At 46.5% G+C, this 26,752-nt stretch overlaps 1 non-coding gene across 5 annotated transcripts in view; it reads right to left on the reverse strand.

The window, feature by feature from the left end:
• Positions 1 to 677: 677 nt before the first annotated feature.
• LOC128698900 (uncharacterized) overlaps positions 678 to 26,752 on the reverse strand; it is a 38,108-nt gene continuing 12,033 nt past the window's right edge. For all 5 annotated transcript variants that reach the window (XR_011393545.1, XR_011393547.1, XR_011393546.1 and 2 more), the window contains one exon: positions 678 to 1,062. This is a non-coding gene — a transcript (uncharacterized protein). The remainder of the gene's footprint in view (positions 1,063 to 26,752) is intronic.

Here is a 26,752-nt window from a genome sequence, read left to right on the forward strand (position 1 = left end):
CGACAGGTTGTTAGGTAAGACACATATGCAACAGTTAGGTATCTTTATTATGAAACGTTTCGCCTACACAGTAGGCTTCTTCAGTCAAGTACAGAAAAGTTGATAGAAGCAGAAGATACTTGAAGACGATGTAATCAGTCCATCACCCTTAAAGTTTTGAGGTGGTCAGTCCCTCAGTCTGGAGAAGAGCATTGTTCCATAGTATGAAACAATATTGTTTCATACTATGGAACAATGCTCTTCTCCAGACTGAGGGACTGACCACCTCAAAACTTTAAGGGTGATGGACTGATTACATCGTCTTCAAGTATCTTCTGCTTCTATCAACTTTTCTGTACTTGACTGAAGAAGCCTACTGTGTAGGCGAAACGTTTCATAATAAAGATACCTAACTGTTGCATATGTGTCTTACCTAACAAGATTATGTTAGCCTAGTATGGGCCAGTAGGCCTTCTGTAGTGTTCCTTCTTTCTTATCTTCTTATTTTCTAAATTAGTTAAGATTAGAGTGAGGGGTGTGTTTAATCTCTTTTTTCCTTTAGTATTGTTAAGTAGTAAGGATTTTTTTTTTGTTTAGTGAAGGGAAACATTGGATCTATATTAGCCTAATGTTTGGCATTTCATAGATAACGAGAGTTACAATGCATAAATTATATAGAAGGGGGAATAAAATGCGTGTGAAGAGTTATTTACAGTTTTTTATTTATACCATTTTTTTTTGCATTTTAAAACCCTCATTTCTGTTAAGATGTCACAGTCCTTGAAAGTTGCAACAACAGTATTCACACCACTGCAACTGCACTTGCTAAAATGTTGATCAAATATGAACCTGGAGGTTGTCATGGTGGCTGTATGGTTCACAGGTGGTTGTCTTGACAGCAAAGCCAGTGTACTAGCTGGGAGGTGGTGAAGACAGACGATGGCAGATGGCTCTCTGGCAGTAGCATTTTGAGCTGACTCACACACAGATGCCATCGCCAGATATTCTTTTCTTTATGCAGATGAGGGAAGTTCCACACTTGCCCAGGAGGTTCCACATGCCTCCACACTCCTGCCCCGGGCTCTGTAATACACGATAATATAAACGTGTTCCCTAACCTTCCAAACTTCTCTCCTCGCTCTGCAAACACAAGACGGCACGCACGTACACACACACACACACACACACACACACACACACACACACACACACATACATACACACACACACACACACACACACACACACACACACACACACACACACACACGTGATTACATAGTGGGAACACTTCACTCTGGAGGTCCCAAGGTGGTAATAGCAGTGATGTATAACCCACCACAGAACAGCAGGAGGCCAAGGCAAGAGTACGACGAGAGCAATAGAGCGATGGTTGACACACTGGCTAGAGTGGCCAGAAGAGCTCATGCATGCAGGGCAAAGCTCCTGATCATGGGTGACTTTAACCACAAGGAGATCGATTGGGAGAACTTGGACCCACATGGGGGCCAAGATACATGGAGGGCTAAGATGATGGAGGTGGTACTGGAGAACTTCATGTACCAACACGTAAGGGACACTACAAGAGAGAGAGGAGAGGATGAACCAGCAAGGCTGGACTTAGTATTCACCTTCAGTAGTGCAGATATCGAGGACATCACATATGAAAGACCCCTTGGGGCCAGTGACCATGTGGTTTTAAGCTTCGAATACACAGTAGAGCTACAAGTGGAGGGAGAAGCAGGAAGGCCAGGACGAATGAAGCCAAACTACAAGAAAGGGGACTACACAGGAATGAGGAACTACCTGAACGGGGTTCAGTGGGACAGAGAACTGGCAGGGAAGCCAGTTAATGAGATGATGGAATATGTAGCAACAAAATGCAAGGAGGCTGAGGAGAGGTTTGTACCCAAGGGTAACAGGAGTAATGAAAAAGCCAGGATGAGCCCATGGTTTACCCAAAGGTGCAGGGAGGCAAAAACCAAGTGTGCTAGGGAATGGAAGAAATATAGAAGGCAAAGGACCCAGGAGAATAAGGAGAACAGTCGTAGAGCCAGAAACGAATATGCACAGATAAGAAGGGAGGCCCAAAGACAATATGAAAATGACATAGCAGCGAAAGCCAAATCTGACCCGAAACTGTTGTACAGCCACATCAGGAGGAAAACAACAGTCAAGGACCAGGTAATCAGGCTAAGGAAGGAAGGAGGAGAGACAACAGGAAATGACCGTGAAGTATGTGAAGAACTCAACAAGAGATTCAAAGAAGTGTTCACAGAGGAGACAGAAGGGACTCCAGAAAGAGGGAGAGGTGGGGCACACCACCAAGTGCTGGACACAGTGCACACAACCGAGGAAGAAGTGAAGAGGCTTCTGAGTGAGCTAGATACCTCAAAGGCAATGGGGCCAGATAACATCTCCCCATGGGTATTGAGAGAGGGAGCAGAGGCGCTATGTGTACCCCTAACAACAATATTCAATACATCTATCGAAACAGGGAGATTGCCTGAGGCATGGAAGACAGCAAATGTAGTCCCAATCTTTAAAAAAGGAGACAGACATGAAGCATTAAACTACAGACCAGTGTCACTGACATGTATAGTATGCAAAATCATGGAGAAGATTATCAGGAGAAGAGTGGTGGAACACCTAGAAAGGAATGATCTCATCAACAGCAGCCAGCATGGTTTCAGGGACGGGAAATCCTGTGTCACAAACCTACTGGAGTTCTATGACATGGTGACAGCAGTAAGACAAGAGAGAGAGGGGTGGGTGGATTGCATTTTCTTGGACTGCAAGAAGGCGTTTGACACAGTTCCACACAAGAGATTGGTGCAAAAACTGGAGGACCAAGCAGGGATAACAGGGAAGGCACTACAATGGATCAGGGAATACTTGTCAGGAAGACAGCAGCGAGTCATGGTACGTGGCGAGGTGTCAGAGTGGGCACCTGTGACCAGCGGGGTCCCGCAGGGGTCAGTCCTAGGACCAGTGCTGTTTCTGGTATTTGTGAACGACATGACGGAAAGAATAGACTCTGAGGTGTCCCTGTTTGCAGATGACGTGAAGTTGATGAGAAGAATACACTCGATCGAAGACCAGGCAGAACTACAAAGGGATCTGGACAGGCTGCAGACCTGGTCCAGCAATTGGCTCCTGGAGTTCAATCCCACCAAGTGCAAAGTCATGAAGATTGGGGAAGGGCAAAGAAGGCCGCAGACGGAGTACAGTCTAGGGGGTCAGAGACTACAAACCTCACTCAAGGAAAAAGATCTTGGGGTGAGTATAACACCAGGCACATCTCCTGAAGCGCACATCAACCAAATAACTGCTGCAGCATATGGGCGCCTAGCAAACCTCAGAACAGCATTCCGACATCTTAATAAGGAATCGTTCAGGACCCTGTACACCGTATACGTTAGGCCCATATTGGAGTATGCGGCACCAGTTTGGAACCCACACCTAGCCAAGCACGTAAAGAAACTAGAGAAAGTGCAAAGGTTTGCAACAAGACTAGTCCCAGAGCTAAGAGGTATGTCCTACGTGGAGAGGTTAAGGGAAATCAACCTGACGACACTGGAGGACAGGAGAGATAGGGGGGACATGATAACGACATACAAAATACTGAGAGGAATTGACAAGGTGGACAAAGACAGGATGTTCCAGAGATTGGACACAGTAACAAGGGGACACAGTTGGAAGCTGAAGACACAGATGAATCACAGGGATGTTAGGAAGTATTTCTTCAGCCACAGAGTAGTCAGTAAGTGGAATAGTTTGGGAAGCGATGTAGTGGAGGCAGGATCCATACATAGCTTTAAACAGAGGTATGATAAAGCTCACGGCTCAGGGAGAGTGACCTAGTAGCGATCAGTGAAGAGGCGGGGCCAGGAGCTCGGACTCGACCCCCGCAACCTCAACTAGGTGAGTACAACTAGGTGAGTACACACACACACACACACACACACACACACACATGAACGACATGAGGGAAGGAATAGACTCCGAAGTGTCCCTGTTTGCAGATGACGTGAAGTTCATGAGAAGAATTCATTCGATCGAAGACCAGGCAGAACTACAAAGGGATCTGAACAGACTGCAGACCTGGTCCAGCAATTGGCTCCTGGAGTTCAACCCCACCAAGTGCAAAGTCATGAAGATTGGGGAAGGGCAAAGAAGACCGCAGACGGAGTACAGTCTAGGGGGCCAGAGACTACAAACCTCACTCAAGGAAAAAGATCTTGGGGTGAGTATAACACCAGGCACATCTCCTGAAGCGCACATCAACCAAATAACTGCTGCAGCATATGGGCGCCTAGCAAACCTCAGAACAGCATTCCGACATCTTAATAAGGAATCATTCAGGACCCTGTACACCGTGTACGTTAGGCCCATATTGGAGTATGCGGCACCAGTTTGGAACCCACACCTTGCCAAGCACGTAAAGAAACTAGAGAAAGTGCAAAGGTTTGCAACAAGACTAGTTCCAGAGCTAAGAGGTATGTCCTACGAGGAGTGGTTAAGGGAAATCAACCTGACGACACTGGAGGACAGGAAAGATAGGGGGGACATGATAACGACATACAAAATACTGAGCGGAATTGACAAGGTGGACAAAGACAGGATGTTCCAGAGATTGGACACAGCAACAAGGGGACACAGTTGGAAGTTGAAGACACAGATGGATCACAGGGATGTTAGGAAGTATTTCTTCAGCCACAGAATAGTCAGGAAGTGGAATAGTTTGGGAAGCGATGTAGTGGAGGCAGGATCCATACATAGCTTTAAGCAGAGGTATGATAAAGCTCACGGTTCAGGGAGAGTGATCTAGTAGTGACCAGTGAAGAGGCGGGGCCAGGAGCTTGGACTCGACCCCTGCAACCTCAACTAGGTGAGTACAACTAGGTGAGTACACATACAAGAAACTATAAAGTATGTGAAGAGCTAAACCCGACATTTAAGGAAGTATTTTCAGTGGGGACAGACTGGACTACAGTAAACTGGAATGGTAGCGTACACTAACAGGTGCTGCCAGGTGTACTAGACACCTCAAAGGCGGTGCGGCCGGACAACATCTTTCCATGGGTCCTGAGAGAGGGAGCAGAGGCGGTGTGTGTGTGTTGCTAACAACAATCTTCAACACATCTATCGAAACAGGGCAACTGCTGAGATGTGGTAGAGAGTAAATGTAGTCCCTATCTTTAAGAAAGGAGACAGGCAGTGTCACTGACCACCCCTTGTTTATGCACATGTACAGTGCTAGTCATGGCATTATGCCGCCCCTCCCCCACACACGTACCAAAACATAAACACATACCATGAAAGATTATAATATATATATTTGCACACTTACTGAGGTTTTAACATTTGGTGCTGCGTTCTTTTACGCTTAATCACGTCCCTCAGCCGTGTACGAAGACTCTCACACAAATTTTTGAGGGTTTGGGGAGGTATAATATTCCATGCCTCATGAAGAGCAGCCTCCAGCTGCAGGATGGAACTGATATCCTTGTCCATTAAACTTCGTTTCACTATTGACCAGAGGTTCTCAATAGGGTTTAGGTCCGGGGAATTGCCTGGCCAGTCATTAAAGAACCTCACTTCACAGTCCTTAAGACACTGAACTATAGATTTGGCGGTATAACACGGTGTACCATCCTGCATAAAAACCGTAGCCCCACACTTGTCTAACACCTCAGGTAAATTGTCACACAATAACTCCAGGTAATTATACTGGTTCATATACTGGTTTTTGGAAAGCACAGTGAGTTCACCAACACTCTGAGCACTGAAACACCCTCAAACCATGAGCGAGTCTGGGTGTTTGGTGTAGCGTGGGTCTAGCGGGTCACTACCTCTGGGCTGGTACACGTCCCCCCACGGTTACAGGTGACGGTGAAGGTTGATCCATCACTCCAAAGTACTTCAGACCACTGTTGAGGATTCCAGTGAAGATATTTCTTTGCATAATCCAGCCTACGTTTCTTCTGTGGCTTGGAGAGGATCGGTTTCTTAACCTGGCGATGACTACTGTAGCCCCGTTCTGACACATATCTGTTAACAGTTCTTACAGACACCTCTGAGAGAAGATGTGGGTTCTTTTCTTTCAATTCTTTAGCAGTTATCTTAGGTGTACTCTCTAACTCCTTTAACAGAGTTAAGGTACGAACAGATGTCTTCTTCGAGGGGCCAGGTCGAGGTTTGGTAGACAATAACTCGACACCGCCACCAGCTTTGAAACGCTGCACCCAGTTCCTCACTGAAATCTCACACACACCAACATTCTCCACTATTTCTTTCATCTGGTGCCCAGCTTTGCTAAGCCCTATGATTTGAGCTATAGTTTCAGGGGTTAAAGATTTCCTTTCACCCATAATCAAATATGTATAGCCCCAAAGCCAAAGAGAACACTGGTCGAAAGATGGAATGGATGAGAGACAAAAGTGCAACACTTCTTCTCACCATGGCAGCCACATGAGCACCGACGAGTCACTGTGGAGTGTGGCGGCAGGCCGTGACGTCATGCCAACGGCTGCTACCCGGCATAATGCACTGGTGAAAAAAGAACCCCTTGTATGGTAGGTCTTTGAGTTTCATCACGACATTTTGCCGGGGCGCTCACCCGGCATAATGCCGTGACTAGCACTGTATAATATGCAAAGTCATGGAGAAGCTTATCAGGAAGAGACTGGTGGAGCAACTAAAAAGGAATGAGGTTATACATGATAACCAGCACGGTTTCAGAGAGGGGAAAATCCTGTGTCACAAACCTACTAAAGTTTTACGACAAGGTGACAGAAGTAAGACAGGAACTATTAATGCAAAAGATTGAGGAATAGGCATGAATAACAGGAACGTCACTGCAATGGATCAGATAATACCTCTCAGGAAGGAAACAACGAGTGATGGTACGTGACGAGGAGTCAGAGTAGGTGCCTGTGACGAGAGGGGTTCCACCAGGGTCAGTCCTAGGACCGATGCTGTTTCTGGTATATGTGATGGCTTGACGGAGAGGAAAGATTCAAGGGTGTCCTTGTTTGCAGACAACGTGAAGCTAATGCAGAGAATTCAAGTGGATGAGGATCAGGTAGAACTACAAAGGGATCTGGACAGGTTGCAAGCCTGGTCCAGCAACTGGCTCCTGGAGATTAACCCCACCAAGTGCAAAGTTATGAAGATTAGGGAAGGTCAAAGAAGACAACAGACAGAGTACAGGCTAGGGGGGCCAAGGATTGCAAACCTCACTCAAGGAAAATGATCTTGGGGTGAGTATAATACCTAGCACATCTCCTGAGGCTCACATCAACTAAATGACTGCTGCAGCATATGGGCGCCTAGCAAACCTAAAAATAGCGTTTCGACACCTTAACAAGGAGGTGTTCAAGATTCTGTACGCCGTGTACATCAGACCCATATTGGAGTATGCAGCACCAGTATGGAACCCACTAGCCTATATATGGAACCCACTGTTCAAGCACGTCGAAAAATTAGAGAAATTCAAAGGTTTGCAACAAGACTAGTCCCGGAGCTAAGAAGTATGTCCTACGAGAAGAGGTTAAGAAAAATATATCTGGCGACACAAGAGCACAGGAGAGATAGGGGAGGGACATGATAACGACATAAAATACTGAGAGGAATTAACAAGGTAGATATTTACAGGATGTTTCTGAGATGGGACACAGCAACAAAGGGTCACAACTGGAAGTTGAAAACTCAGATGAATCACAGGGATGTTTGTAAGTTCTTCAGCCATAAAATTGTCAGGAAGTGGAACAATCTGGAGAGTGATGTAATGGAGGCGGGATCCATACATAGGTTTAAGAAGAGATACGATAAAGCTTATGGAGCAAGAACCAGAGAAAAGGCGGGGCCAGGATCTGTGATTCGACCGCTGCAACCACAGATAGGTAAGAACAAATAGGTAAAAACAGAAACACGAAGGAAACGACGAGTGATGGTGTGTGATTATGTTTCGGAATGGGTGTATGTGACGAGTGGGTTTCAACAAGGATCAGTCCTAGGTCCGGTGCTATTTCTTGTATACGTGAATGACATGAGAAAAGGGATAATCAGAGGTATTCCTGTTCGCAGATGATGTGAAGAAAATGAGGGGAATACAAGCAGACGTTAACCAAAGACAGCTATAAATAGATGTGGACAGGCTGCAGGTCTGGTCTGCTTAGGCTACTGGAGTTTAACTACAGAAACTACGAAGGTTTGAAGCTTGGGGAAGGGTAATCAAGACCGCAGACTGTCTTGTCTGAGTATGCAAACCTCACTCAAAGAGAAGGATCTTGGGGCGAGCATATCCCTAGAGGCGCACATCAAGCAAATAAATGCTGCAACAAATGCGCGTCTGGCAAATCTAATACAAGCTTTTAGACATCTAAGTGAGGAGTCATTCAGGACACTACACCTTGTACGTCAGGTCCATACAGGAGTATGCAGCACCAGTATGGAACCCACACCTAGTCAAGCATGTCAATGAACTGGAGAAAGTACAAATGTTAGTACCCTTAACCTCTACTTATGTCCTATAAGCAGAAGGTAAGGTAACTCAGCCTGATATCACTGGAGGACTGAAGAACTAAGGTGATATGATAACGTACAAAATTCTAAGAGGAACAGATAGGGTGAATAAGAACACATTGTTTGAAAGACTGGGTAAAAATATCACGAGGACACAGCTCGAAGTTAAAACTCAGATGTGTCACAGGGATATCAAGCAGTATTTATTCAGCCTTAGAGAAGCCCGGGAGTAGAGTAATCTGGAGAATGAAATAGTAGAGGCAGGGTCCATATACGGCTTTAAGAAGAGGTACGATAAGACTCTCAAAGACAGGAGCGAACCTATTAGCGACCAGCGAAGAGTCAGGGCCAGGAGCTGAGACTCGACACCTGAAACCACATGTAGGCGAGTACACACACACACACACACACACACACACACACATAAACACACCATCAATTGTTGGACACAATACATACAACCCAGGAAGAAGTGAAGAGGTTACTAAGCGAGCTAGACACCTCAAATGCGATGGGGCCGGATAACATCTCTCCATGGGTCCTGAGAGAGGGAGCAGAGGCACTATGTGTACCCCTAACAACAATCTTCAACACATTTTTCGAGACAGGGCGACTACCTGAGGTATGGAAGACTGCAAACGTAGTCCCAATTTTTAAAAAAAGAGACAGACACGAAGCATTAAACTACAGACCAGTGTCATTGACATGTATAGTATGCAAAGTCATGGAGAAGATTATCAGGAGAAGAGTGGTGGAACACCTAGAAAGGAATGAGCTTCTCAACGACAGCCAGCACGGTTTCAGGGATGGGAAATCCTGTGTCACAAACCTACTGGAGGTCTATGATAGGGTGACAGCAGTAAGACAAGAGAGAGAGGGGTGGGTAGATTGCATTTTCTTGGACTGTAAGAAGGCGTTTGGCACAGTTTCACACAAGAGATGAGTGCAAAAGCTGGAGGACTAGACAAGGATAACAGGGAAGGCACTGCAATAGTTCAGGGAATAACTATCAGGAAGTAAACAGCGGAAGGAATAGACTCCAAAGCGTCCCTGTTTGCAGATGATGTGAAGTTAATGAGAAGAATCCAGGCAACTGGACAAGCTTCAGGCCTGATCCAGCAACTGGCTCCTGGAGTTCAACCCCACCAAGTGTAAAATCATGAAGATTGGGGGAAAGGTAAAGAAGACCGCAGACAGAGTACAGTCTAAGGGGCCAGAGACTACAAACCTCACTCAAGGAAAAGGACATTGGGGTGAGTATAACACCAGGCACATCTCCTGAGGCACACATTAACCAAATAACTGCTGCAGCATATGGCCGCCTAGCAAACCTCAGAACAGCATTCCGACATCTTAATGAGGAATCGTTCAGGACCCTGTACACTGTGTACGTTAGGCCCATACTGGAATATGCAGCACCAGTTTGGAACCCACACCTAGCCAAGTACGTAAGGAAACTAGAGAAAGTGCAAAGGTTTGCAACAAGACTAGTCCCGGAGCTAAGAAGTATGTCCTACGAGGAGAGGTTAAGGGAAGTTGACCTGACGCCACTGGAGGACAGGAGAGATAGGGGGGATATGATAACGACATACAAAATACTGAGAGGAATTGACAAGGTAGACAAAGACAGGATGTTCCAGAGATGGGACACAGCAACAAGGGGACACAGTTGGAAGTTGAAGACTCAGATGAATCACAAGGATGTTAGGAAGTATTTCTTCAGCCACAGAGTAGTCAGGAAGTGGAACAGTCTGGGAAGTGATGTAGTGGAGGCAGAATCTATACATAGCTTTAAGAAGAAGTATGATAAAGCTCATGGAGCAGAAAGAGTGATCTAGTAGCAGCTAGTAAAGAGGCAGGATCAGGAGCTGTGACTCGACCCCTGCAACCACAGCTAGGTAAGTACAAATAGGTGAGTACACACACACACACATACACATACACACACACACACATACACACACACACACATACACATACACATACACACACATATACACACACACCTCTCCCCCTTCCCTAACCACCTAACCCTAGCCATCTACCCCTCCCCCAAACCATCTAACCCCCTCCCCAACTATCTCTACCCCTCCAATAACCATCCTCCCCCTCCCCCACAACCATTCATCCCCTCTCCTCCTAACCATCTATTCCCCTCTCCCTAACCACCCGTCCCCCCTTCTGTGGAGCAACGGGGGAATCTAGAACCAGGATGAGGACAAGGGGCTCCAAGGACGAATCTGGGAGGGAGGAATGGGAGGTAGAGCTCAAAAAAAGGGAGGAAGACTGGGGAAGGAGACTAGATGAGCTGGAAAGGAAGATGGAAGAGAGGTTAGCAGCAGAATGCAGAAGGTGGAAGCAACAGGCCACAGCAGCAGAAATCAAGATAGAGAGATTAGAAGAGGAGCTGAGACATCTGAAACAGCACAGAGACAAAGATATTACAGAAGTAGCATCGGCAATGGCTACATCAGACACAGACAACAGGTCTGAAGGAAGCATGGAAACTAAACTGTATGCAGAGGTCCTGTCAAACCCACATGGGGCCAAAACAAAGAAAGGGAGCACACTAGGACAGAATGAGAGGTTGGAAGACATTGAAGGAACTAGGACATGTGCAGGGACCTTACCAGATACCTGTGGGGGCCAGGAACAGGTGAGCAGGAAGGACAAACCAAGAAGCATAGGGGCCATAACTAGGGAAGGGACTGAAGGAAGGAACACTCCACGGGAAGGAACTAAAACACATCAGAGGATGCAATGGGAGTCACAGTGGGAGGTGGAAAGGGAGAGATCCGTGTTTGTCTATGGGCTAGACGAAGCTAAAGGGGAACTTATGATGAAAGAAAGCAGGAGGAGAAAAAAGCGATTGAAGATATCATGAAGGTGATAGGCGAGGGGGACATGACCCAGGTGGCAAATTTTCGGAGAATTGGGTGGTTTGCAAAGAAAAGGAATCGGCCTCTCAAAGCAATTTTCAAGGCAGAATCAACCCAAACCATGATCCTGCAGGAGAAAGCACGGCTGAGAGGCAAGCAGGAGTTCTGGAGTGTGTACCTCGATCGAGACAGAACACAGGACGAAAGGAAGACGATGAAAGAGAGAGTTCAAAAACGAAAGGAAAAATGGGAGGAAATGAAAAAGGAGAGCAGCATGACCCAGGATCAAATGGAAGGACAAGCACACCCCCCAGAAACACCTGCAGAAGGACTCCAGCCACGACACCCCCAAGGCAACTGAACAATCCAAACCAACCATCACACACCGATTCCTCTGTTTCCACCCCCCACACCACAGTTACAGTATTAGAGCAGAAGTTGAAGGTTTGGTACACAAATGCAGATGGATTAACAAATAAACATGAGGAATGGCAAGAAAGAATCAATGAGAAGTCCCCAGATATCATAGCACTTACAGAAACAAAACTCACGGAGACAATAACAGATGCAATCTTCCCACCAGGATACCGGATCATGAGGAAAGATAGAAGGGGCAGGGGGGGAGGTGGGGTTGCTCTGCTCATAAAAAACAGATGGAAATTCGAGAAAATGGAAGGCATAGATGAGACGGGAGAAAGAGACTACATAGCAGGTACACTTCAGTCTGGGGAACACAAAGTGGTCATTGCAGTGATGTATAATCCACCACAGAACTGCAGGAGGCCAAGAGAGGAATATGAAGAGAGCAACAGAGCAATGGTGGACACACTTGCTGAGGTGGCAAGAAGAGCTCACTCCAGCAGAGCAAAGTTGCTGGTTATGAGGGATTTCAACCTCAGGGAGATTGACTGGGAAAACCTGGAGCCACATGGGGGTCCCGAAACATGGAGAGCCAGGATGTTGGACGTGGTGCTGGAAAACCCTCATGCACAACATGTTAAGGACACTACCAGAGTGAGAGGGAGGATGAACCAGCAAGATTGGACCTTGTGTTCACCCTGGGCAGCTCAGACATTGAGGACATCAAGTATGAGAGTCCCCTAGGAGCTAGCGACCACGTGGTTCTGTGCTTTGAATACATAGTAGAGCTGCAAGAGGAAAGAATAACAGGAGTTGAATGGGAAAAGCCTGACTATAAAAGAGGGGACTACGTAGGGTTGAAGAACTTCCTGCGGGAGGTCCAGTGGGACAGAGAACTGGCAGGAAAGCCAGTAAATGAAATGATGGAATGTGTAACAACAAAATGCAAGGAGGCAGTGGAAAGGTTTATTCCCAAGGGCAACAGAAACAATGGGAAGACCAGAACGAGCCCCTGGTTTACCCGACGGTGTAAGGAGGCAAAAACAAAGTGCAATAGAGAATGGAAAAAGTACAGAAGGCAAAGAACACATGAAAATAGGGAGATCAGTCGCAGAGCCAGGAATGAGTATGCACAGGTAAGGAGGGAGGCCCAGCGACAGTATGAAAATGACATAGAATCGAGAATCAAGACTGACCTGAAACTGTTGTATAGCCACATCAGGAGGAAGACAACAGTCAAAGACCAGGTGATCAGATTAAGGACAGAAGGTGGAGAACTCACAAGAAATGATCAGGAGGTATGTGAGGAGCTGAACAGGAGATTTAAGGAAGTTTTTACAGTAGAGACAGGAAGGGCTGTGGGAAGACAGCACAGAAGGGAACATCAAGAGGGAATATACCAACAAGTGTTGGATGACATACGAACAACTGAGGAGGAGGTGAAGAAGCTCGTAAGTGACCTTGACACCTCAAAGGCGATGGGACCGGACAACATCTCCCCATGGGTCCTAAGAGAAGGAGCAGAGATGCTGTGCGTGCCTCTAACCACAATCTTCAACACATCCCTTGAAACTGGGCAACTACCTGAGAAATGGAAGACAGCTAATTTAGTCCCCATATTTAAGAAAGGAAACAGAAACGAGGCACTAAACTACAGACCTGTGTCTCTGACATGTATTGTGTGCAAAGTCATGGAGAAGATTATCAGGAGGAGAGTGGTCGAACACCTGGAAAGGAACAAGATTATAAATGAAAACCAGCATGGGTTCATGGAAGGCAAATCTTGTATCACAAACCTCCTGGAGTTTTATGACAAGGTAACAGAAGTAAGACACGAGAGAGAGGGGTGGGTAGATTGCGTTTTCCTAGACTGCAGGAAGGCCTTTGACACAGTTCCCCACAAGAGATTAGTGCAGAACCTGGAGGATCAGGCACATGTAAAAGGGAGGGCACTGCAATGGATAAAGGAATACCTGACAAGGAGGCAGCAGCGAGTCATGGTAAGTGAAGAGGTATCACAGTGGGCGCCTGTTACGAGCGGGGTCCCACAGGGGTCAGTTCTAGGACCAGTGCTATTTTTGATATATGTGAACGACATGATGGAAGGAATAGACTCTGAAGTGTCGCTGTTCGCAGATGACGTGAAGTTGATGAGAAGAATTAAATCGGACGAGGATGAGGCAGGACTGCAAAGAGACCTGGACAGGCTGGACATGTGGTCCAGTAACTGGCTTCTCGAATTCAATCCAGCCAAATGCAAAGTCATGAAGATTGGGGAGGGGCAAAGAAGACCGCAGAAAGAGTATAGGCTAGGTGGACAAAGACTACAGACCTCACTCAGGGAGAAAGACCTTGGGGTGACCATAACACCGAGCACATCACCGGAGGCACACATCAACCAAATAACCACTGCAGCATACGGGCGCCTGGCAAACCTGAGAATAGCGTTCCGAAACCTTAATAAGGAATCGTTCAAGACACTGTACACTGTGTATGTTAGGCCCATACTGGAGTATGCAGCACCAGTCTGGAACCCACACCTGGTCAAGCACGTCAAGAAGTTAGAGAAAGTACAAAGGTTTGCAACAAGGCTAGTCCCAGAGCTCAGGGGAATGTCGTACGAGGAAAGGTTAATGGAAATCGGACTGACGACACTGGAGGACAGAAGGGTCAGGGGGGACATGATAACGACATACAAGATACTGCGGGGAATAGACAAGGTGGACAGAGATAGGATGTTCCAGAGATGGGACACAGGGACAAGGGGTCACAACTGGAAGCTGAAGACTCAGACGAGTCACAGGGACGTTAGGAAGTATTTCTTCAGTCATAGAGTTGTCAACAAATGGAATAGCCTAGCAAGTGAAGTAGTGGAGGCAGGAACCATACATAGTTTTAAGAAGAGGTATGACAAAGCTCAGGAAGCAGAGAGAGAGAGGACCCAGTAGTGATCAGTTAAGAGGCGGGGCCAGGAGCTGAGTCTCGACCCCTGCAACCACAATTAGGTGAGTACACACACACACACAAACACACACACACACAAACACACACACAGACACACACACACACATACACACACACATACACACACACACACATACACACACATACACACACACACACACACACTCAAACACACACACACACACACACAAACACACACTCAAACACACACACACACACACACACACACACACACACACACACACACACACACACACACACACACACACAGATACACACACACAAATGCGGATGGATTAACGAATAAACATGAGGAATGGCAAGGAAGAATCAATGAGAATTCTCCAGACATCATAGGAGTTACGGAAACAAAACTCACGGAGACAATAACAGATGCAATCTTCCCACCAGGATACCAGATCATGAAGAAAGATAGAAGGGGCAGAGGTTGAGGTGGGGTTGCTCTGCTCGTAAATAACAGATGGAAATTCGTGAAAATGGAAGGCATAGACGAGACGGGAGAAAGAGACTACATAGTAGGTACACTTCAGTCTGGGGAGCACAAGGTGGTCATTGCAGTGATGTATAATCCACCACAGAACTGCAGGAGGCCAAGAGAGGAATATGAAGAGAGCAACAGAGCAATGGTGGACACACTTGCTGAGGTGGCAAGAAGAGCTCACTCCAGCAGAGCAAAGTTGCTGGTTATGGGGGATTTCAACCACAGGGAGACTGACTGGGAAAACCTGGAGCCACATGGGGGTCCCAAAACATGGAGAGCCAAGTTGTTGGACGTGGTGCTGGAAAACCTCATGCACCAACATGTTAAGGACACTACCAGAGTGAGAGGGGAGGATGAACCAGCAAGATTGGACCTTGAGTTCATCCTGGGCAGCTCAGACATTGAGGACATCAAGTATGAGAGTCCCCTAGGAGCTAGCGACCACGTGGTTCTGTGCTTTGAATACATAGAGTTGCAAGTGGAGAGAGTAACAGGAGTTGAATGGGAAAAGCCTGGCTATAAAAGAGGGGACTACATAGGGTTGAGGAACTTCCTGCAGGAGGTTCCGTGGGACAGAGAACTGACAGGAAAGCCACTAAACGAAATGATGGAATATGTAACAACAAAATGCAAGGAGGCAGTGGAAAGGTTTATTCCCAAGGGCAACAGAAACAATGGGAAGACCAGAACGAGCCCCTGGTTTACCCGACGGTGTAAGGAGGCAAAAAGAAAGTGCAATAGAGAATGGAAAAAGTACAGAAAGCAGAGAACACACGAAAATAGGGAGATCAGTCGCAGAGCCAGGAACGAGTATGCACAGGTAAAGAGGGAGGCCCAGCAACAGTATGAAAATGACATAGCATCGAAAATCAAGACTGACCCGAAATTGTTGTATAGCCACATCAGGAGGAAGACAACAGTCAAAGACCAGGTGATCAGATTGAGGACAGAAGGGGAGAGCTCATATGAAATGATCAGGAGGTATGTGAGGAGCTAAACAGGAGATTTAAGGAAGTTTTTACAGTAGAGACAGAGACAAGTGTTGGATGACATATGAACAACCGAGGAGGAGGCGCAGAAGCTGCTAAGTGACCTTAATACCTCAAAGGCAATGGGACCGGACAACATCTCCCCATGGGTCCTTAGAGAAGGAGCAGAGATGCTGTGCGTGCCCCTAACCACAATCTTCAACACATCCCTTGAAACTGGGCAACTACCTGAGAAATGGAAGACAGCAAATGCAGCCCCCATATTTAAGAAAGGAAACAGAAATGAGTCACTAAACTACAGACCTTTGTCTCTGACATGTATTGTGTGCAAAGTCATGGAGAAGATTATCAGGAGGAGAGTGGTCGAACACCTGGAACGGAACAAGATTATAAATGAAAACCAGCATGGGTTCATGGAAGGCAAATCCTGTGTCACAAACCTCCTGGAGTTTTATGACAAGGTAACAGAAGTAAGACACGAGAGAGAGGGGTGGGTAGATTGCGTTTTCCTAGACTGCAGGAAGGCCTTTGACACAGTTCCCCAAAAGAGATTAGTGTAGAAGCTGGAGGATCAGGCGCATGTAACAGGGAGGGCACTGCAATGGATCAGGGAACACCTGACAGGGAGGCAGCAGCGAGTCATGGTACGTGAAGAGGTATCACAGTGGGCGCCTGTGACGAGCGGGGTCCCACAGGGGTCAGTTCTAGGACCAGTGCTATTTTTGATATATGCAAACGACATGTTGGAAGGAATAGACTCTGAAGTGTCCCTATTCGCAGATGATGTGAAGTTGATGAGAAGAAGTAAATCGGATGAGGATGAGGCAGGACTGCAAAGAGACTTGGACAGGCTGGATATATGTTCCAGAAACTGGCTTCTCGAATTCAATCCTGCCAAATGCAAAGTCATGAAGATTGGGGAGGGGCAAAGAAGACGGCAGACAGAGTATAGGATAGGTGGACAAAGACTACAGACCTCACTCAGGGAGAAAGACCTTGGGGTGACCATAACACCGAGCACATCACCGGAGGCACACATCAACCAAATAACCACTGCAGCATACGGGCGCCTGGCAAACCTGAGAATAGCGTTCCGATACCTTAATAAGGAATCGTTCAAGACACTGTACACTGTGTATGCTAGGCCCATACTGGAGTATGCAGCACCAGTCTGGAACCCACACCTGGTCAAGCACGTCAAGAAGTTAGAGAAAGTACAAAGGTTTGCAACAAGGCTAGTCCCAGAGCTCAGGGGAATGTCGTACGAGAAAAGGTTGAGGTAAATTGGACTGACGACACTGAAGGACAGAAGGGTCAGGGGAGACATGATAACGACATACAAGATACTGCGGGGAATAGACAAGGTGGACAGAGATAGGATGTTCCAGAGATGGGACACAGAAACAAGGGGTCACAACTGGAAGCTGAAGACTCAGACGAGTCACAGGGACGTTAGGAAGTATTTCTTCAGTCATAGAGTCGTCAGGAAGTGGAATAGCCTAGCTAGTGAAGTAGTGGAGGCAGGAACCATACATAGTTTTAAGAAGAGGTATGACAAAGCTCAGGAAGCAGAGAGGGAGAGGACCTAGTAGCGATCAGTGAATAGGCGGGGCCAGGAGCTGAGTCTCGGCCCCTGCAACCACAATTAGGTGAGTACAATTAGGTGAGTACACACATACACACACACACACACACACACACACACACACACACACACACACACACACACACACACACATACACACACACATACACACACACACACACACGCACACATACACACACATACACACACACATACACACACACACACACACACACACACACACACACACACACACATACACATACACATACACACACACACACACACACACATACACACACACATACACACACACACATACACACATACATACACACACACATACACACACATACACACACATACACACACACATACACACACACATACAAACACACACACACACACACACACACACACACACACACACACACACACACACACACACAAACATACATACCTATACACACACACACACACACACACACATACACACACAACAGGCCTGCAGGACTGCAAGAAGGCCTTTGACACAGTTCCTCACAAGAGATTAGTGCAGAAGCTAGAGCATCAGGCGCATATAACAGGAAGGGCACTGCAATGGATCAGAGAATACCTGACAGGGAGGCAACAACGAGTCATGGTACGTAATGATGTATCACAGTGGGCACCTGTGACGAGCGGGGTCCCACAGGGGTCGGTCCTAGGACCAGTGCTATTTTTGGTATATGTGAACGACATGACGGAAGAGTTAGACTCAGAAGTGTCCCTGTTTGCAGATGATGTGAAGTTAATGAGGAGAATTAAATCTGATGAGGACCAGGCAAGACTTCAAAGAGACCTGGACAGACTGGACACCTGGTCCAGCAAATGGCTTCTCGAATTTAATCCTGCCAAATGCAAAGTCATGAAGATGGGGGAGGGGCACAGAAGACCACAGACAGAGTATAGGCTAGGTGGCCAAAGACTGCAAACCTCACTCAAGGAGAAAGATCTTGGGGTGAGTATAACACCGAGCATGTCTCCGGAAGCACACATCAATCAGATAACTGCTGCAGCATATGGGCGCCTGGCAAACCTGAGAACAGCATTCCGATACCTTAGTAAGGAATCATTCAAGACACTGTACACCGTGTATGTCAGGCCCATACTGGAGTATGCAGCACCTGTTTGGAACCCGCACTTGATAAAGCACGTCAAGAAACTAGAGAAAGTACAAAGGTTTGCGACAAGGTTAGTTCCAGAGCTAAGGGGAATGTCCTATGAGGAAAGATTAAGGGAAATCGGCCTGACCACACTGGAGGACAGGAGGGTCAGGGGAGACATGATAACGACATATAAAATACTGCGTGGAATAGACAAGGTGGACAAAGACAGGATGTTCCAGGGAGGGGACACAGAAACAAGAGGCCACAATTGGAAGTTGAAGACACAAATGAGTCAGAGAGATAGTAGGAAGTATTTCTTCAGTCATAGAGTTGTAAGGCAGTGGAATAGCCTAGAAAATGACGTAGTGGAGGCAGGAACCATACACAGTTTTAAGACGAGGTTTGATAAAGCTCATGGAGCGGGGAGAGAGAGGGCCTAGTAGCAACCGGTGAAGAGGCGGGGCCAGGAGCTAGGACTCGACCCCTGCAACCACAAATAGGTGAGTACAAATAGGTGAGTACAACAGGCCTAGTGTCTAATCGACATGTTCCTAGGACAAAATGGTAACTAACACACATACACATACACACACACACACACACACATACACACACACATACACACACACATACACATACACACACACACACACACATACACACACACATACACACATACACATACACACATACACACACACACATACACATACACACACACACGTGAAGCAGTATCGCTGAATAGTACTCCCAGGATTTAGCGTTCTAGTGGCTGTCCTAAGATATTATTAGCGGTCATCGTACGTGAGTGAATCAGTGAACATACCTACAAGAGCGTAACAGCTTTCAAGTGTGCGAATAATGTGATAAGATCAAGAATTTTACAATTTAAATTTGAATGAATTGTGAGTGAGGGAGGGTAGCAGTCAGCTGATCAGGCAGGCTACTGGCTGCAGTGTTGACACAAAATATCCAAACAGTTAATTGGGTTAACGGTGTGATCTGAATTATTAACAAATACATATGTTAGTTGGTTATAACAGCAGTGTAGTGATAAGGTCATAAAAGAGTGATTAAGTAAATACTGAACGTAAGAAAAAATTAGTCAATCCCCAGCTGTTAGTATTGTGAATGTAGCTAACATTATCAGACTTGTTATGACCATAATACTGTACTAAAGAAAAAAGAGGGAATACCAAGTCTTAAAAGAAAAATAAAATAAAAACTTGAATGCATGATAAAGTTCCTGAAGGAGTTACAAAATTGAAGGAGTTGATAGCAGCCGACCAGCAGGAACCTCCATTGTTGTGCAGACGACATCACTTGCCTATTTGTGGTTAATTTTGGTTAGTGTCTAAAGTCTCAGTGTCTCGCCCTGCTGGTTGTATGCTATACCATCACTCTCTCCCTATTTCAGTACCAGGAGATAGATAGTGGTAACCCTGATAATGTTTAGTAAATTATCTAAATTTCTCCAGGTAAACTCCAGAAGAGTTGTGTAGCCTAGTGAACCCCCCCCCCTGACAGCGACAAGCTAGTAAACAAGTACGCACATACAAACACACGTGTGCACCCGTAATTATTATTATTATTATTATTATTATAAACATTAGTATATATTAATAAGGAATTGAGTGAGAAAAAATAATCCTATAATCTTCAAAAAGTAAAATAGCCTAGTGTGCGAAGATCTGGGCCGGGAGAGTACCGGTGAACCAAGAACAATAACAAATAGTGTTAACGTAACCCCCCCCTCTTTTTCAAAGAACGACAAGCTAGTAAACACACACACACACAAACACAAGTGTACACACAAACACAAGTGTACACAATTAATATTACATAGTATATATTAGTGTATATTAATAAGGAATTGATTGTGAAAAAAAAAAATATAATCTTCAAAAGAGTAGCGTAGCCTAGTGTGCGCACGCACACCCACACACACCCACACACACCCACACACACCCACACACACCCACACACACCCACACCCACACACACAACACACACACACACACACACATTGCCAGACTCACACATACACTCCCCCCCTCCCCCACTGACATCTCACTCCTTCACCTGATCCCTCCCCTCCCTCTTTCACCCTCCCCCTCCCCACCTCTCCCTCCTTCCCCCTCTCCCTCTCCCACTCACCCACTTGCTTCACTCTCCTTCCCACTCCCCCTCCCCACTACTCTCCCACATAGCCACAGTTCCTCCTCTACCTCCCCCCCCCCGCACACTCTGACATACACAATACTAACCTAACATACAGAATTACATAGGTTTCCCACTCTGAGGCAATCAGGATAAAACAAAAATGGGTTGCCAGAGAGCAACAAGAAAAACCAAGGGACAGGAGGAGGAAACTGCAAAGGAAGATTGGGCAGCAGAGCTCACAAAAAGGGAACATGAATGGGAAAAGAAACTAGAAGAACTTAGCATGAGAATGGAAGAGAGGATAGACATGGAAAGCAGGAAGTGGGAGGTGCAAGTCAAAGCAGCAGAGGCCAGGATACAGAGTTTAGAAGAGGAACTGAAAAATCTGAAACAGCCTAAAGAACTAAAGAACATTTTGGGATTGACAACAGAGACTGCTACCTCAGTCACAAATAAGGGGACTGTGGGGAAAGAAGGAGCAAAACTGCATGTAGAAGCAAAATCAGTGGAGACTGTAGTAAATGAAAGAGCTAAGCTATATGTGGAGGCCCTAACATACCACAGCAGAGCCCAGGGAAAGCCGAGAAGGGAAAATGACAGGCCACTGAGCCCAAGTACATTAGCTAGTGAAACTGAAGAAAGGAAAGCTGCAATGGAGGAAATCAAATTGAATGAGGGGACACACAGGGATATGCAGTGGGAGCATGAAAGGGTGAGGTCAGTCTTTGTGTATGGGCTCCAGGAAGTTGAAGGGGAAACATATGAAGCAAGAAAACAAGGGGAAAGAAAAGCAATTGAAAGCATCATGAAAGCAATAGGAGAAGACGACATGACCCAGCTGGAAAATTTTCGGAGAATAGGGGGGTTTGTACAAAAAAGAACCCGGCCAGTGAAAGTGACCTTCAAGGCAGAATCGACTCGGAACAGGATCCTGCAGGAGAAAGCACGATTAAGGGACATGCCAGCATACAGGAAGGTGTATCTCGACCGCGACAGAACACAAGCAGAAAGGCAGAAACAGAGAGAGATGGTACAAAGGCGAAAGGAGGAAAGAGAGGGGATGGAGAAGACAGACAGGAGATCCCAGACACAGGAAGATCAAATACAGCCTCCCTCACAACTTCATATAGAAGCCTCTCAACCAGGTCAACCCCAGTGCAACCAAACACTCTAAACCAAAACACCCATGCCACATCCAATGCCCCCACCCACTGCATTACAAACTCCACCCCCACAGCAACCACCCATAGTTCCTTATCAGGTCTCCCACTTCCTCAACCCCAATACACCTCCCAGACCACAATCTTAGAAAAGAAGTTGAAGGTGTGGTATACAAATGCAGATGGAATAACAAATAAGTATGAGGAGTGGCACGAAAGAATCAAGGAGACATCCCCAGAAATAATAGCACTCACAGAAACAAAACTCACCAGAGTAATAACAGATTCAATCTTTCCATCCGGATATCAAATCCTCAGGAAAGACAGAGGGAGGAGAGGGGGAGGAGGAGTTGCACTGCTCATTAAAAACCAGTGGGGGTTTGAGAAAATGGAAGGAATGGATGGCACGGGCGAAAGGGACTACTTAGTAGGAACAATCCAGTCTGAGGGACATAAGGTGATAATTGCAGTAATGTACAGCCCACCACAGAACTGCAGGAGGCCAAGAGAAGAATACGATGAGAGCAACAGAGCAATGGTCGACACACTTGCCGAGGTGGCCAGGAGAGCACACATGGGGGGAGCAAAGTTAATAGTTATGGGTGATTTCAATCACAAGGAGATTGACTGGGAAAACCTGGAACCCCATGGGGGTCCTGAAACATGGAGAGCCAAGATGATGGATGTGGTACTGGAAAACCTCATGCATCAACATGTTAGAGACACTACCAGAGAGAGAGGAGAGGATGAACCAGCAAGACTGGACCTTGTATTCACCTTGAGTAGTTCTGACATTGAGGATATCATGTATGAAAGGCCCCTGGGAGCTAGTGATCATGTGGTTCTGTGCCTCGACTACATAGTTGAGCTCCAAGAGGAGAGAGCAGCAGGAATAGGGTGGGAAAAGCCAAACTACAAAAGGGGGAACTACTCAGGCTTGAGGAACTTCTTTCAAGACATTCAGTGGGAGAGGGAACTGACAGGAAAACCAGTACAAGAAATGATGGACTATGTGGCAACAAAATGCAAGGAGGCAGAGGAGAGGTTTGTTCCCAAGGGAAACAGAAATAATGGGAAGAACAGAATGAGTCCTTGGTTCACCCAAAGGTGTAGGGAGGCAAAAACTAGGTGTACTAGAGAATGGAAAAGGTACAGAAGACAGAGAACTCAGGAAAATAAAGAGATTAGCCGAAGAGCCAGAAACGAATATGCACAGATAAGAAGGGAGGCTCAGCGGCAATACGAAAATGACATAGCATCGAAAGTCAAGACTGACCCGAAGCTGTTGTACAGCCACATCAGGAGGAAAACAGCAGTCAAGGACCAGGTAATCAGACTGAGGAAGGGTGATGGGGAATTCACAAGAGCTCAACACAAGATTTAAAGAAGTATTTACAGTGGAAACCAGTAGGACTCCAGGAAATCAGAGCAGGGGGGTGCACCAGCAAGTGCTGGATGAGGTACATATAACCAAGGACGAGGTGAAGAAGCTGCTATGCGAACTTGACACCTCAAAGGCGGTGGGACCAGACAACATCTCTCTGTGGGTCCTTAAAGAGGGAGCAGAGACATTGTGTGTACCATTAACGAAGATCTTCAACACATCATTTGAAACTGGACAACTCCCCGAGGTATGGAAGATGGCAAATGTAGTCCCAATTTTTAAAAAGGGCGACAGACATGAGGCACTAACCTACAGACCTGTATCACTAACGTGTATATTATGCAAGGTCATGGAGAAGATCATCAGGAGGAGAGTGGTGGAGCACCTGGAAAGAAACAAGTGTATAATTGACAACCAGCATGGTTTCAGGGAGGGAAAATCCTGTGTCACAAACCTATTAGAGTTTTATGACAAAGTGACAGAAGTAAGACAAGAGAGAGAGGGGTGGATCGACTGCATTTTTTTGGACTGCAAGAAGGCCTTCGACACAGTTCCTCACAAGAGATTACTGCAAAAGCTAGAGGATCAGGCACACATAACAGGAAAGGCACTGCAATGGATAAGAGAATACCTTACAGGGAGGCAACAACGAGTCATGGTACGTAACGAGGTGTCAGAGTGGGCGCCTGTGACAAGCGGGGTTCCACAGGGGTCAGTCCTAGGACCTGTGCTGTTCTTGGTATATGTGAATGACATAACGGAAGGGATAGACTCAGAAGTGTCCTTGTTTGCGGACGATGTGAAGTTAATGAGAAGAATCAAATCGGATGAGGATCAGGCAGGACTACAAAGAGACCTGGACAGGCTACAAGCCTGGTCCAGCAACTGGCTCCTTGAGTTTAACCCCGGCAAATGCAAAGTCATGAAGATTGGGGAAGGGCAAAGAAGACGGCAGACACAATATAGTTTAGATGGCCAAAGTCTGCAAACCTCACTCAAGGAAAAAGATCTGGGGGTGAGTATAACACCGAGCATATCTCCTGAGGCGCACATCAATCAGATAACTGCTGCAGCATACGGGCGCCTGGCAAACCTACGGATAGCGTTCCGATACCTCAGTAAGGAGTCGTTCACGACTCTGTATACCATTTACGTCAGGCCCATACTGGAGTATGCAGCACCAGTTTGGAATCCACACCTAGTCAAGCACGTCAAGAAATTAGAGAAAGTGCAAAGGTTTGCAACAAGACTAGTCCCAGAGCTACGGGGATTGTCCTACGAAGAAAGGTTGAGGGAAATCGGCCTGACGTCACTGGAGGCCAGGAGGGTCAGGGGAGACATGATAACGACATATAAAATACTGCACGGAATAGACGAGGTGGACAAAGACGGGATGTTCCAGAGATGGGACACAAACACAAGAGGTCACAATTGGAAGTTGAAGACTCAGATGAATCAAAGGGATGTTAGGAAGTATTTCTTCACTCATAGAGTAGTCAAGCCGTGGAATAGCCTAGAAAGTGAAGTAGTGGAGGCGGGAACCATACATAGTTTTAAGTCGAGGTATGATAAAGCTCATGGAGCAGGGAGAGAGAGGACCTAGTAGCAATCAGTGAAGAGGCAGGGCCAGGAGCTATGACTCGACCCCTGAAACCACAAATAGGTGAGTACAAATAGGTGAGTACACACATACACACACACACGCACACACACACACACAAACACACACACACATACACACACACATACACAGACATAGCGGGAACGCTTCACTCTGGTGGTCCCAAGGTGATAATTGCAGTGATGTATAACCCACCACAGAACAGCAGGAGGCCAAGGCAAGAGTATGACGAGAGCAATAGAGCGATGGTTGACACACTGGCTGCAGTGGCCAGAAGAGCTCATGCATGCAGGGCAAAGCTCCTGATCATGGGTGACTTTAACCACAAGGAGATCGACTGGGAGAACTTGGAGCCACATGGGGGCCAAGATACATGGAGGGCTAAGATGATGGAGGTGGTACTGGAAAACTTCATGTACCAACACGTAAGGGACACTACAAGAGAGAGAGGAGAGGATGAACCAGCAAGACTGGACTTAGTATTCACCTTGAGTCGTGCAGATATTGAGGACATCACATATGAAAGACCCCTTGGGGCCAGCGATCATGTGGTTTTGAGCTTCGAATACACAGTAGAGCTACAAGTGGAGGGGGAAGCAGGAAGGCAAGGACAAATGAAACCAAACTACAGGAAAGGGGACTACACAGGAATGAGGAACTTCCTGAATGAGGTTCAGTGGGACAGAGAACTGGCAGGGAAGCCAGTTAATGAGATGATGGAATATGTAGCAACAATGTGCAAGGAGGCTGAGGAGAGGTTTGTACCCAAGGGTAACAGGAATAATGAAAAAGCCAGGATGAGCCCATGGTTCACCCAAAGATGCAAGGAGGCAAAAACCAAGTGTGCTAGGGAATGGAAGAAATATAGAAGGCGAAGGACCCAGGAGAATAAGGAGAGCAGTCGTAGAGCCAGAAACGAATATGCACAGATAAGAAGGGAGGCCCAGCGTCAATATGAAAACGACATAGCAGCAAAAGCTAAATCTGACCCGAAGCTGTTGTACAGCCACATCAGGAAGAAAACAACCGTCAAGGACCAGGTAATCAGGCTAAGGAAGGAAGGAGGAGAGCCAACAAGAAATGGCCGTGAAGTATGTAAGGAACTCAACAAGAGATTCAAAGAAGTGTTCAAAGAGGAGACAGAAGGGACTCCAGAAAGACTGAGAGGTGGGGCACACCACCAAGTGCTGGACACAGTGCACACAACCGAGGAAGAAGTGAAGAGGCTTCTGAGTGAGCTAGATACCTCAAAGGCAATGGGGCCAGATAACATCTCCCCCATGGGTATTGAGAGAGGGAGCAGAGGCGCTATGTGTACCCCTAACAACAATATTCAATACATCTATCGAAACAGGGAGATTGCCTGAGGCATGGAAGACAGCAAATGTAGTCCCAATCTTTAAAAAAGGAGACAGACATGAAGCAATAAACTACAGACCAGTATCAATGACAAGTATAGCATGCAAAATCATGGAAAAGATTGTCAGGA

The sequence above is a fragment of the Cherax quadricarinatus genome, chromosome 55 (genome assembly GCF_038502225.1).
Source record: "Cherax quadricarinatus isolate ZL_2023a chromosome 55, ASM3850222v1, whole genome shotgun sequence".
Taxonomy (NCBI): Eukaryota; Metazoa; Arthropoda; class Malacostraca; order Decapoda; family Parastacidae; genus Cherax; species Cherax quadricarinatus.